Source organism: Elaeis guineensis, chromosome 7, assembly GCF_000442705.2.
Source record: "Elaeis guineensis isolate ETL-2024a chromosome 7, EG11, whole genome shotgun sequence".
In the NCBI taxonomy this organism is placed as follows: Eukaryota; Viridiplantae; Streptophyta; class Magnoliopsida; order Arecales; family Arecaceae; genus Elaeis; species Elaeis guineensis.
Window position 1 is genome coordinate 88,309,691 of NC_025999.2, and position 16,139 is coordinate 88,325,829.

The window sequence follows — 16,139 nt, forward strand, 5'->3', positions numbered from 1 at the left end:
TTCGTGCAGTAGATCGGATCCTGATCCGATTCTTTTTCGAAATTGATAATATCAATCATGGTTAATCTATATTAAGTCACCCTGATATGACCTCTGATGATCTCAATCATGATTGCCACTTTTAAAGGATACGAAGATTCTCTCTCTACTTTCTCTCTCATGACTGACTTTCTCTCTCTAAAAAAAGTCTATGGATCCTGTATCGAGTCATGCCTTCATCTTTTAGGGGTTCATATTGACTCTAATAAGATGATCCGAAATTGCTTTGATATCCGTGCTGTATGTCAACCTCATCTGATCGTATCAAAGATCTTTCAAATTTATTATTAAAGAATCCTATTGATTGATCTTGACTTTAATTCAATCTGTGCTTCATGATTTCTTGATCAAGTCACTTGAATCTGACCCTCAGATCAGAGATCCTGAATTGCTCTGGTATCTGGATGGTCCGACACATCCGATCAACAGTCCTCTTTCCTTATGATTTAATCTTATTATATGCATGGAATAAAAATTGACGATGATTTGATATTTTAAATAGGATTAGCTGATTCTTCTAACGAAGTCTGAAGATCTAAGATGAACGAGATAAGTAGATCTTATGCTCCTTATTTATTTTTAAATGATCATGTTTTTATGCAAAGAATTGCTATTGATGAAATCATAATTTTTCATAAAATAAGGATCGGCATATGTGATATGAAAAAGTATGTTTTATTATGAGCATTGATTTCATGAATATATTTTATGAAAATAGCATGATTATGAAGCATGAATTTCATTATTTTTCTATCTATGTATATGTATGCTTTAAAGAAAAAGATATAATGATTTCAAAGGCTCTCAGATGGCTATGAATGAATCCCTTTGGGAAGGTCGACATCCGGAGCTAGCATCCACACGAAACATGGCCCTGTCAGCGGGTATAAAGTTGGCACATGAATTAAGAACTCTGTCGATTAAGAAATATGGCCCTGTCACGGGTACACGGGTATAATAGTGACCTTAGCACGAATATCTGTGAGTAATGTTTTGAAACATGACATGAATGCATGATGAAAATGATTTACGATTCATGATTGTGAAATATACATGATTTATACATGCATGATGAATTTATAACTTGTTTTGTTATATGCTCTATGAAATACTTTATTTTGTATTACCTGTTATTTTTTAAATATTGCATTATCATGAAAAATTTATGTTTGATCCGATAAGGAAGCGCAAGTTCTACTTACTGGACTAGTGTAGCTCATATTCTTTTTATTTTCTTTTTGTTTGAACAGAAAAATAAGTTTAGGATCGGCAAAAGGAATCCAAGCTTGAAGATCGACATAGCAAGCTGAAAAATTTGACGACAGAAGTTTAATTTATTTTATAATCATAAATTTATAGTTATTTATGAATGTTGAGATTCGGGTTAGTACTTGCTTTTGGATTTAGATGCTCTGAACCCATATTGGTTCGATTATTTGATGAATAATAGAATTGAATCTTTTTATTTGACGGATTTTAGATGATTATGATGAATTGGCTTCGTGTTATCGTGGGTTTCATTTCTTGGTAGCATGGCCGTGTTATGTCCCGGATTTGGGACGTGACAGTATTATGTTCAAAAGTTATTGATCCTCGAAAACTTGATCAGTTAGAGTTCGATATTGCAATTACACTTTGCCAGATGGAAAAAATTTTTCCTTCTTGATTTTTCACTATTATGGTACATCTGCTCATTCACCTAGCTTCAGAAGTTAAAATTGGTGGACCGGTATATTATAGATGGATGTATTCTATTGAGAGGTATTATTGCAAACCTTAAATCTTTTGATAATTTTATTAGAAACAACAGCATACTGATATTTTAATAAATATTTAATTCTTGAAGGTATCTTGTACGTCTTAAAGATTATGTGCGAAATAGAGCCTATCCCGAGGGCTCGATTGCTGAAGGATATATTGCTGATGAATGTTTGACATTTTGTTCAAGATATCTTCAAGGTGTAGAGACTATTTTTAGTCGACCTCAACGGCATAATGACTTTGTGGAGAATGCAGAACTGTATAAGTTCTCAACTACTGAAAAATTTTTAGGAAGAGCTGAAAGTATTGTACTTGATCAAAAATCCTTAGCACAAGCACATCGTTATGTGTTACTTCATAGTGACATAATATCTAACCATCACAGGTTAGTATATTTAAGGCATGATATTAAGATTTAAATTATATATTAGATATAATGTTCTAAATGATATATTTATATTTTATGTAGTGAATTTTTAATTTATCAGAGACGAGCCAATCATAACATTCGTCCTAATGCAAGGATTGAACAGCGATGGTTGGTCGAGTTATTCTCTATGTGGCTTTCGAATCAGGTGTAATTTATATTTAATTATGGGATACATTAATTTTTGATACATATTTAATATCAGATAACTTAACAGTACTTCATATCATTTTTTTTAGGTATCAAAGATGATGGAGACAAATAATTCAGATGAACTAATAGCTCTTGCTCGAGGACCTAACAAGATTGTGAATAGATATAACTGTTTCATAATTAATGGCTTTAAATTTCATACTAGAGAATGGGAGAAATTTAGAATAACACAGAATAGCAGTGTTATAGTGGAAGCGGATGGAAAATCCTATTATGGTGCACTTAAAAATATCTATGAGTTGGATTATTATGAAAAATTTAAAGTAGTATTGTTTAGATATGATTGGATAGACATAAACTCACCAAGGGGTTTGAAACAAGATGCAAATGGATTTACACTTGTAAATTTTTCAAGGTTGATACACACTAGTGTGTTATTGAAGGTTGACCCATTCATTTTTCATCTCAAGCTCATCAAGTATTTTATGTACAAGACGCAAAAGATAAAGATTGATTTACTATCATCAAAACAAAACCTAGAGACTTATATGATATGGGAAACCAAGTGGAGGATGATGATGATGACACTTATACACAATGTATGCCCTACAATTTTGTACCAGCTAATGATTTAAATGCTACAACGATGTTGGTTAAGATAGAATTTGAAGAAAACACTACTGCTTGATTGTTACTGGTAAAAATTATTTATGATGTATATAATTTGCATTAATTATTATGTTATTTTACTCCATATATTAACTGATTCTACCTTTTATTTATATAAATGCTAGGTGACATCATGCGTCGCAGGGGACGATATGCTGGTGTGCAGTTCCAGTTTTCACAGACAGAGGCCGGTACGTCTTCTTCAGCACAGCAGCCTGAGGTCAGTTCAGCTGCACAGCATTTCGAGCCCTATCCTTCTTCATCTCAGCACACCACGATCCTCCTGTTCATCAGCCAGATGATGAGATACACATACAGGATATATATTGTCTTTCATATAATTTTATTTTTATTTCATTTTATGTATATTTATAATATCGTTATTTTATGTATTTTTTGCAGACGGATCCGAAAGAGTACGCCCCAGATGCGGACCCACAGTAATATGAGATGTGTGGCAGATGCGTGAGGGCGAGAGAATTATTGTGGAGTGCAATCAGCTAGGTCAGCCAATTAAGAAAGCTGCCTGCTTATTGACTTCATTTTTGGAGACTGTTGCTCGGAGGCCTCAGCTATGTCCGTTGGGCTATGCAAAATGGAATGACATGCTGTTAACGTACAAAGTTGAGCTCCTCTGAGTTATAGAGGTAATGAATTGATGTTCATACTGTATATTAATTGTTAATCACTTATATAATTTATTTTATTTAATTTTTTTTTATAGAGCAAGTTTGTTCTCCCTCCATCTACTCATGATTTTGTAATGAATCTCTCAACCGCAAATAGAAAGAATATAGAGCATAATTAAAGAGGGACTATATGAGATAGGGTATGACAGAGGAGGAGGTTGCTAGGAATTGTCCTCCTGATGTACCCCCTCATCAATGGATGGAGTTGGTTCATTATTGGTTCTCCGAGAGGGCACAGGTATATTATCTGCTCATTATCTTTTCTTTTAAATATTTTATAAAAATATTGATTTATATTATATATTATATATTATACATATAACAAGTTCTTTGCTTTATTTTACAGACTTATTCTGCTATTGGTAGAGCTGCACGAGCAGCTCAGTCTGTTCCTCATACATCGGGGTCGAAGAGTTATGCACGACTCCGATAGGAGTTTGTATGTTTCTTAAACTTTCATAATTAACTTCTAATTTTTATGTTGAAATATTTATATAACTAATATCATTATGTATCGTGGACCATGTCTGTATCATGATACTTATATATTTTTTTAAATTGTTATAACTGTTTGCTTAAAATTAAAATTATTTGTGTAGGTGGATGAACATGGGAGGGAACCCGATAAAGTGGAGTTTTACCGGATGACTCATACTCATCAGGATGGTACTTTTGTTCGAGATGAGTCGAGAGATTTATATGTACGGCATTATTAATATTCTATTTTTTACAATGATTTCAATTTAATTTTGTTAGCTATTAATATATAACTCTTATTTTCAAAATAAAAACAGGAGAGGGCTACATCTCTCATTGCGGAGCGTGACGATGAGTCCGCAGCATCTACGCAGCAGGGTCGTATCGAGGCCGAGGTGTTCACAGAGTTGATGGGACCAGAGCGCTACGATCGAGTGAGGGATTATGGAGTAGGAGTCACCCCCACTCAGTTATCTGAGGTTAGTAGATATACACAGCATGCTGCAGTAAATGCTCAGGATTCACACGTTCGCAGACTCGAGATGGAGATACAGGAGATTAGATAGAGTCGTGCCGCTGAGATGGAGGAGATGCGATAGAGCCGTGCTGAGATGCAGGCCATGAGGGACAGATTGATCGGCTTACATCTTTATTAGAGATGTATGGCCCATCTCAGTAAACACATATTATTAAATATATATTTTTATATTAATTTAATGATCTATATATTTTTATTTATAGATATGCAAATCAAGCTTTTCATATGTTTCTTGTAGGCTCTGGCACATCATGCACCCATCGAGACGGCGGCACGTCACGTGGAGATAGCGACGACCATCCACCTGCAGATTGACATTATTTTATTTTTATTGTAGTCTTATATTTTCTGTATGCTTTTAGTTAGGTTGAACTCTTAATTGTAATGGACGATTAGTACTTTATTTTTATTTATATAAAAAATTTTTTGGTTTGGTTAAATTTGCTATTGAAGTTTGCTTTTGGTGTGAATGGTAGTGATTGTATAGTTTATGTTTGAATAATTGATATAATTTTGTACAGAAATGTATGTATTTTTTTTTTTGTATATAAAATCTGTATATATTTTTTTCTATTAAAAAAATTAATGACGCTTATAAGCGTCGTTAATAGACTGATTAACGATGCTTATAAGCGTCGCTAGTGACTTAACTGCCGACGTCTAAAAGCGTCTTGGTAGAGTGGAGGACCGTTGTCATTAACGACGCTAAAAAGCGTCGGTAAAATTTAATTTTACAATGCTTTAAAGCATCGTTAGAAAATATACAACGTTTTAAAAAGCGTCGGCGCTTTTTATCTCCACTCTTACATAATGACGCTTTCGCGACATTTTTTGAAGCGTCGTAAAGCTTATTTCCGACGCTTATTAGTATCGTAAAATATCTTTTATAGCGTGCCTTTTATCATTTTACTGTAGTGATAAAACTCAATTCCTACTCTCTTATATAGATTCAAATTTTAATTTCAATTTTGATTCTGTCACAAACTAAGTATTTCGGAGGATTTGTCATTTTGATTCTATTTAAGTTATTTTGATTTTATTTTAATTTTAATTTGATCATGAATTGAGCATCTTTTTATTGTGGATAAAAGAAGGATGGCTGTTTATGGTAAATTAATATCATGTAACGAAAGTTGATGTTTAGGTCGGCGATGATATAGCGATAGGGAAAGAAGGAAGAATGACTCACAAGGATTTGGAAGACAACGGCCAACGGTGACAGGACCGTTGGAACCTAAGGGCCATGGAGTCCGAAGTGTAACCGAGAAAAGAAAAACTTTTGGATTATTGTAAATTTCAGAACACTGGGAAGGGTGTCCATTGAAACTATTGTAAACCAACACGGCAACACCCCTCGATGCTGAAACAACAGTCCCCTTGGAACTATGTTCGCCGATTCTTCTCTGACTGGCAGAGAGTCTATTGTCATTTCTTTATAGGACTCTTCCTTTCAGTCTTGTACATTCTCCATTTAAATAAATAAACCGGGAGTTCCAGTGCACCCTCCCATTTACATCGGAAAAAAACCGAAGAGGGAAATGTGATGTTTATGACAGCTTGTGAAGTAGTGAATCCCACACGTCTGTAAATTTTAAAAAAGCCTCTTGATTGTTTGTTTCTCATCCAAAGTAAGGTTTGATTGCTGCATATCAGGATATGTCAATTTGGATGCATAAGCACCAAACAAACAAAAGTATTCTATTGTTGGGTTGGGTCACAGGAAAGGTATCTATGCATATTGAATTAGGTCAATTCCAATAATGTTAGATTGGGATGAGCTATACTAGGCCTTGCAAAATAAACAAGGAGTCCATTAAATGGATCGAACATGAAATTTAACCCAACATTTTCCATGTGTATCTGACTCTCCTGTCTGGCACAATAGGTTATCGAGGTGTGATGCTAATTTATGAATCAACATATTGAACTAACCATCATGGTTGCATGAATCATCTTCCGTGTTCAATGATAGATGGACCTAAACTTGACCATTTTCTTGTGCGTAGGGAGAACATGACTGAAGTAAGGCTAACCCGCTTTTCTATGTTCTAGGCCCAAGTAGCTTTCATTCCCATGCAAAATTTTTTGTGCACCGCGGGTGGTGCAAAACCACATGCATTACATGCAGTGATTGATTCCTGCATGGGATCGATAAAAAAAATATATATTTTTTTATTCATCGTATTTCGATCTCACACATGAACTAATCATCGCAGGCGGTGCGTGCGTTTTTGCACCACTCGTGGTATACAAAGAATTCTTCCTGTTGGGACCATTCAACTGACCCCCAACTTCGACTCTACATCGGCCTTATAAACACAATATTTCGATTAACAATCAGCTAACCGACTGACAATCGGCTATTATCAATCAACAACGGACAACCACGATGACTCAGTTAATATCTGACTGATGATCATCGGCATATTAGAGTTATCGCCCAATTCTCATTCGGATCTTCATCGACCTACTACTATTACCGACTATTGGAATAAAACTGACTGACCTCCATACACCGACCAATCTTCGGTGCAATCCGCTCGACACCCGATTCAGACCCATTAAACAAAGATGACCCTGAAAGCGATTACCAACTCGACAGGCCGACGCTACTCTCGACCGACCAATCGAACACCCCTCATCGAATCAAGATCGGTAGGCGGCCGATGTTCGGACTCTACAGACAATAAACTACTTCGGTTGTCAGTATTTCACAATTACTAATCGACAACCGACTCCCGATGCACAGTCGGCTGACTTATTCAAATATATCATAACCATCACGGATGGTAACTCCACTGATACTGGGGCATAATCCATCGGGATTAATAACCCACTATGAGATTACTGTCCTGTGATTCTACACCGCTAAATACGGGACCATATCCGACAGTTACGATGATCTACTCTATAAAAAGGGGGTAAGGCAACAAGTTTCGGTAAGCTAATTTTTACACGCTGAGCTCTGTCTCCATTCTCATACTACTGTTGTCCAGTCTCTTCCTCTAATTTAGGCATCGGAGGGTCTCCACTAGAGACAACTCCGGTCAGTGCGAACTTCATTTTGCAGGTGCTCGTTCCCGATGAACAGGCGATGAGGGAATTGGCAGCAACAGATTGACGTGCCAAGAAGAGGGAAGATAGCGACAAGAAGGAAACTCACAATGATGAGAACCAGAGCTCAACGATCAACGACGATCGGCTCGACAATACACTCTTTCCGTCGGGAAGAGGCCCCTCCCCTGCCTCCGATAACAGAGCCCAGTTCTCCATGCCCTGTGGTTACCACAGATGCTCAGATTGCTGCGATCGTGCAACAAATGAACGTCCTAGCAGAGGTAGTCAAAAGCCTCCAACAACAGCAAACCCAACCACCACAACCATCGGAGGAGCAACCAGTGGCACATTCAGCGCCTTCCAAGCATAGCCGCCATCATCCGCGATGATCTCCGTCTCCTCCACCAGAGCGACGATCTCGGCTCTCTCAACGGGATGAGCAGCGACACGCGTGGCACTCTCGACGCGCCACCCATCATTCACGGTACCCCTCTCCTTCCTAGTTAGATCGAGTAAGGAAGGAGAAGCGACCGCGAACACCGTCTGCCTCTAATTCATCGGGAAGATCAACCCTTGAAATCTCCCACCACCAGCGGCTTAAAGACTACGAACGTAAGTTCGAAGAAATCGACCGCTGACTCGCCCAGCTCCAGATAGACGGTCAGAAATTGTCAAACGACTTCGATTTCTATACCGCCCAGCCTCTCTCTTGACTTATTTTGAACGAACCGATCCCGACTCGATTCAAGATACCGCATGTGGAGCCCTATGACGGTTCCACCGACCCAATCAATTACCTCGAGAGCTACAAGGCTCTCATAACCATCCAGAGAGCAATCGACGCCCTCCTGTGCATCGGCTTCTCGGCTACACTTCGGAAAGCTGCTCGGGTCTGGTACTCTGGGCTTCATTTGGAAAGTATCCACTCCTTCGAGCAGCTGGAACATTTCTTCGTGGCCCATTTCAGCACTGGTCGAAGACCGCCATGAACCTCAGATAGTCTTTTTCGATCAAACAAGGAGAGACTGAAATACTTCAAGATTTCGTGACCCGATTCAACGCGACCACGCTTGAGGCCAGAAACTTCAATGAAGACATGGCCATATCGGCCATGAAAAGAGGTTTGAGGGGGTCCCGATTCACGTATTCACTGGATAAAACCTTCCCTTGGACGTATGTTGAACTTTTAGAATGCGTGTACAATTACATGCACACGGACGAAGGAGCTTCTGATTGATGCTAGATAGAAAACAAAAGTCAGAAGAAAAAGTAAAAAAAGAGTGGGGCTCCGATCGAAACAAAGTAGGCCCCCATCCAATAAGCAAGCCTCACCCCGACAACGGAGTCTGAGGCCGACACATAACAGGTATAATTCCTATATCCCTCTCTCTGCTCCTCGTGCATAGATCCTCGTGGAGATCGAAGGGGCGAAATATCTACGACACCCTCCGTCGATGAAAGCGAGTAACCATGACCGAAGGAAGTATTGTTGGTTTCACCAAGACCATGGCCACATCATCGAACAATGCATCCAGCACAAGGATGAAATAGAAGCCCTGATATGACGTGGCTACCTCGAGAAATATAGAAGGGAGCCGCCCACTCAACCTCCCCCCGATCGATGATCCCAAACGACTGAGGAAGCTGTAAATAACCAACCGATCATGGGAGTCATCAACATGATCACCAGACGGCTGGACTAGAGGGCAACTTTTGACGAGGAGGCTGGACCGAAGGGCAACTTCTGACGAGGAGTCAATGAAGCGACCAAAACTCCATGATGTAATAACCTTCTCGGAGGGAGATGCTCGAAGAATTCAAACTTCCCACGACGATGCTGTTGTTGTTTCAGCAACAATAGCGAATTATAGTGTAAAAAGGATACTTATTAATAATGGAAGCTCAACTGATGTTTTGTTTTACTCGACCTTCTCTCGAATGAAATTACTAATTGATCGAGTCAGAAAAATCTCGACACTGTTAGTCGGCTTCACTGGAGATGCGGTCACAGTGGAAGGAGAAATCATCCTCCCCCTAACTGCTGGGATTGAACCATAACAAAGCACCATCTTCATAACTTTTACGGTCGTCCGAGTACCCTCGACCTATAATGCCATACTTGGAAGATCCAGACTAAATGCTCTGAGAGTGATAGTCTTGACATACCACCTGTTGGTTTGATTTTCGACCAAAAATGGCATCGGAGAAATGCGCGAAGATCAACAACTGGTCCGATGCTGTTTCACGATCTCTGCCTAAAATAATAAACCTGAGGACTCCCTGTCGACCGACAAATTAGACCAAAGGGAGAACCAAGAAAGAGGTGAGCCAGCCGAACAATTGACTTCCATCCCGATAACAGAAAATTTCGAGCAAACGATCCAAATCGGATCACAATTGTCTGACTCGAAGCGACAACAACTAATCAAATTGCTCAAAGCCAATGCCGACATCTTTGCTTGGTCGGCTATGGACATGCCTGGCATTCTTCCGAAAATAATGACTCATCGACTCAACATCAGTTCAAACGTCAAGCCAGTGAGACAGAAAAAGCGATCTTTTTCTCCAGAAAGACAGAAAGCCATCGACGAGGAAGTTGACAAACTACTCGCAGCGGGCTTCATCAGAGAAGTCACATATCCAGACTGGCTCACCAACATAGTCATGGTAAAAAAGACCAAAGAAAAATAGAAGATCTGCATCGACTACATTGATCTGAAACGAGCCTATCTGAAAGATAGCTTCCCACTGTCAAAAATCGATCAGCTAGTAGATGCGACATCGGATCATCGACTACTGAGCTTCATGGATGTCTTTGCTGGATATAATCAAATCCGTATGGCACCAGAGGATGAGGAACACACGGCTTTCATGATCGACAAGGGCTTATACTACTACAAAGTAATGCCTTTCGATCTGAAAAATGCTAGAGCCACCTATCAACGACTCGTCAACAAAATCTTCAAAACACAGATCGGACGAAACATGAAAGTGTACATGGATGACATGCTAGTGAAAAGCACCTAGACTTTGAACCATATTCGAGATTTGGAAGAAGCTTTCAACACGCTCCGATGATACCAAATGAGGTTAAATCCGATCAAATGTGCGTTCGGAGTGATCTCAGAAAAATTTTTTAGATTCTTTGTTTCGCAATGAGGAATCGAAGCCAACTCCGAAAAAATAAAAGCTATCATCGACATAAAGCATCCAAACATGAAAAAAAAGGTACAACAACTGAATGGTAGAATCACCGTACTCAACCGATTTATCTCTAGGTCGGCTGAGAGGTGTCTACCATTCTTCAAGACTTTAAGACAAACGAAAGATTTCTCTTGATCGAATGAATGCCGACTAGCTTTTAAAGATTTGAAGAAGTACTTGGCCTCCCCACCTTTGCTCATAAAATCAAAGGTCGGAGAAGCACTATATCTCTACTTGGCTACATCGGCAGAGGCAGTTAATTCGATACTTGTTCGGAAAGATGAAAATAGAATTCACCAATCCGTCTATTACACCAGCAAAGTACTCTACAACATCGAAGTCTGATATTCAAGAGTGGAGAAAATGATCTATACTCTGATCATATCGGTACAACGGCTTCGCCCTTACTTTCAGGCACACTCCATTATGGTCCTTACCGATCAACCATTAAAAATGATCCTGCACCGTCTTGATACATCGGGATGAATGACAAAGTGGGTGATGAAGCTAGACAAATTCGACATACAATACCGACCACGATCGTCCATGAAGGCACAAGTTCTAGCCGACCATCGCAGAATGCACAATAGCCGACAACAAGTCAGAAGATGTAACTACGAAGGAGGCTGCAACCCCCGAGCTCGACCTAAGGTCGACCTGGGTGCTGTATATCGATGGGGCATCGAATGCTCAAGGTAGTGGAACTGGCCTCATTCTTACCAACTCAGAAAGGGTAGTCACCGAGTACGTCCTTTGGTTCGACTTCAAAGCTTCAAATAATCAAGCCGAATATGAAGCTCTCTTAGTCGGTTTGAAAATGGCTAAGAAGCTCGAGATTGACAGTCTGAAAGTCTTCACTGACTCTCAACTGATCATGGGACAAGTCAAAGGCGAATTCGAAGTTCGGGATCCGATCATGGCAATATACCTTCAAAAGGTGAAATACCTCGTGATGAATTTAAGATACTTCGAGATCTTCCACATATCCAGAACTGAGAATGCTCGAGCCAACACACTTTCCAGACTAGCAACGACTGCTTACAGTTCGCTGGGCCGAACATTCGTGGAGTGTCTTGCGCAACCGAGCATCGACAAAAATGAAAAAGTATTATAGCTAACAGCCAAACCTAGTTGGATGGATCCAATCATCTGGTATCTGTCCGACGGAGTCCTTCTTAAAGATCCTGCAGAAGCAAAATGAACCCAATGGGCAGCTTTCCAGTATGTGATGATGGATGGTCGTCTCCACAAAAGGTCACTCTCCTTCTCTTACTGAAGTGCCTAGGACCAACCGATGCCGACTATGCACTTAGGAAAGTACATGAAGGAATTTATGAAAGCCACTTGGGGGGCAGATCCCTAGCCTACAAGATTTTGCGACAAGATTACTATTGGCCCACTATGAAAAAAGATGCGACTGACTTGGTCCGGAGGTGCGAACCATGCCAGAAGTATGCCAACATACAGCATCAACCCGCTAGTCGGCTAACATCCATTATCGCACTCTGACCTTTTGCTCAGTAGAAAATCGACATACTCGGTTCTTTTTCTCTGATGTCTGGCCAAAAAAAATTTATAATGGTCGCAATCGACTATTTCACAAAATGAGTAGAAACCGAATTCCTGGCCCAAATCATCGAACGCAAAATGAAAAACTTCATCCAGAACTCCATCTAGAAATTCGGACTGCTGCATACTATCATCACCGACAACGGACGATAATTTGATAATCAGGACTTCAGAAAATTCTGTATGAAGTTCCATGTTATACATAAGCTTATATCAGTCGAGCATCCAAAATCAAACGGAGAGGTTGAGGTGACCAACCGAACAATCTTGCATGGGTTAAAGACCTGACTGCATGAGGCTAAAGGTCTTTAGGTCGAAGAGCTATATTCAATTTTATAGGCATATCGGATGACTCCCTGTATATCGATTGGAGAGTCTCCTTTCAACTTAGCCTATGGGATGGAGGCGATGATCTCACTCGAGATCGGGTTACTATCGATAAGAGTTGAGCAATACAATGAACCGAACAACTCCGAGTATTGGAGAGCCAACTTAAATCTCTTACCAGAACTCTAACACGAAGCTCAACTTCGCATGGCCATGTCCCGACAGAAGATAGCTCGGTACTATAACACCAAAGTCAAGCCGAAAATTTTTCGACCAGGAGACTTAGTTCTAAGAAAAGCAGAAATTTTAAAATCTCTAGATCAAGGAAAGCTATCTCCGAACTGGGAAGGACCCTACAGGATATCAGAGACAAATAGATCGGGTGCCTATCGGCTCGAAACCTTGGAAGGTTCGACTATTCTCCGAACATAGAACACCAACAATCTAAAGTTGTACTATCAGTAATCCTTATATGCACTTGAAAATATAGCTCTGTGCCAGAATCGTAAACCAGACTTCTAATAAAATGTCGGTCTTCGTTATGGAAGCTAGATCATCGACGTCATGGCTTGGGATCTGACTTTCCAAAGAAGTCAGAAACCTTTAACCTGACCACTGACTGCATCCCGACTCCCCTCAGAATCAACATATCTACTTCAACGAGAGGCTAGCGTCGGCCATACAGATTTCCTCCACAAAAGCTATGCCGCCCCTATAGTTAGCTTTTTGTTCGAATGGCTGGCTAATTTGACGACTTGGTATCAACTAAAGAAGACAAAATACCAAAATGATCAAAGTCGGATTGAAATTATACCGACATGGCCACAGTCAGTCGAGAGATATTCGACTTGCCACCGTTTATCAGATAATACGACATATAAACCCGATCAAGGTCCGGGTAATGGATATACGACTTACTATCGTTATCCTAATTAAATACGTTGGAAACTACACAACTAGTAGACCTTACAATCTACGGAATGGTCAGATCTACGATCTACATTCAGAGATTATTCCACGGATGGACATCACAGACATTTCAGCAAACAAAAGTTTCATCTTGAAGAAAAATATTTTCATTTATTATAAGAAAAGAAAGTATAAAATCAGATCAAAGTCCGACTACAAGTATCAGGCTACAAAAAAAGAAGAGATAATATAAAAACACTGATTAATCTTCATCGCCGCCTTTTGTTCTGCTGAAGAATCGACGGACCCATTTTGAATCAGCTTCTCCAACAAACTTTACCTTCCAACTCGAGAACGGTATGAATCGGATCAGACTGCGAAAATGGTTGGCCGATCATACTGCCCGACCAACCACGCCAACAGCCTGATCCACTTCTATATGAAAAATGCGATCAACGACCGCACCCTCCTTGCTGAAGCTTGATCGACAATTATAGCTAGAGGCGGGCTTCAAATTTTCATCCACCGATGAAAATAACTTTGATCATACAGTTGAGACGGAGATGCGGAATATATGGTAACGGATTGTCGACCCCACCATCGACATCAGGGGTGAAAAGCTGACATCAGCTCGAAGCATAATTTTGCTTCCAAAATTGACTTACAATCAGACCACATAACAGGAAAACCTCCAGTCCGACAGGGAGCCATTGGTCGGAATCTCCAACCAACCACCCCTGCAAGAACCTCACCCATCAAAACCATTTGGGGGACTCTGAAAAACGACAATGAACAGTTTTTACTCGAGAGCAGCTCTCTGACAAAGCTCTCCCATCAGAAAGGATGAAATGAGGGATAAGTACCTGACTGACAGCGGCCCCTTTATATAGGAATACCCGATGGTCCAGATGAAAGCGGTCAGATCGAGAACACACTGGATGAAGACACGTGGTAGCATCTGGACTCATCATCGATCGACGGTTCAATGCATCTGTCCTAGATTGAACCATGTCATCCCTATCCACGTGAACGTCTTCGACCCAATGGCACCCCGGCACATGACGAAAATCTACATGCCAGAATTAAATCCCGTGATGTCGGTTCGCCTTCCCAATGTAATAGTTGACGCCAGCTCACCTTCCGCAAATGATGCCTGACACTAGATCTCCTTGCTGATGCGATAGTTCGAGGATGATAAAGTGGATGATCGATCGTATTCTAAAGAATGTGGCAGCAGAACCAAGACTCGACATGATAGATAACAACTCTCGTCCAAAGCAACTGATCATATGGCTATGCACGCGATAACTCACCATTGAACTCGAAAGTGGGGGGACAACTGTTAGGATAAAACCGACTGATTCCATATGTCGACCAATCTTCAGTGCAATTCACTCGACACCTGACTCAGGCCCATTAAACAAAGACGACCCTGAAAGCGATTACCAACTCGACAGGCCGACACTACTCTCGACAGACCAATCGAACATCCCTTATCGAATCAAGATCGGTAGACAGTCGATGTTCGGACTCTACAGACAATAAACTACTTCGACCGTCAGTATTTCAGAGTTACTAACCGACAACCGACTTCCGACGCACAGTCGGTCGACTCATTCAAATTTATCATAACCGTCATGGACAGTAACTCCACTGATATCATGGCGTAATCCATGGAGATTAATAACCCACTACGAGATTACCGTCCTATGATTCTACACCGTTAAATACGGGACCATATCCGACAGTTACGATGATCTACTCTATAAAAAGGAGGTAAGGCAACAAGTTTTGGTAAGCTAATTTTTACTTGCTGAGCTCTGTCTCCATTCTCATACTACTGTTGCCTAGTCTCTCCCTCTAACTTAGGCATCAGAGAATCTCCATCGAAGATAACTCCAGTCAGTGCGGACTTTATTTTGCATGTGCTCATTCTCGACGAACAGACGACGAAAGGATTGACAGTAACACCGACATATAGTCGGCTTATCTTCTCAACACATCTAACCATTATAAATGGTTATTGCCTACGTGTTACAATCATTAGTAGCCATAAACGATCCATTAACTCTATGATTATAGTCTAATAATTTAGTACCATAAAAAGTGAGACCACGTGCTCGATGGTTGCATTAGAATTATCTATAAAAGAGAGGTAAATGAGCAGTATGGGTGAGATAATTCTGAGTTGAAACTTTATCAATTCAAATATTCTTTAATTACTGTTCACCACTCTCTGCTGACTTAAGCATCGAAGGGTTTCTGTCGGACATAATTTCGATCTGTGAGAATTTATTTTGTAGATGCTCTTCATCGGCGA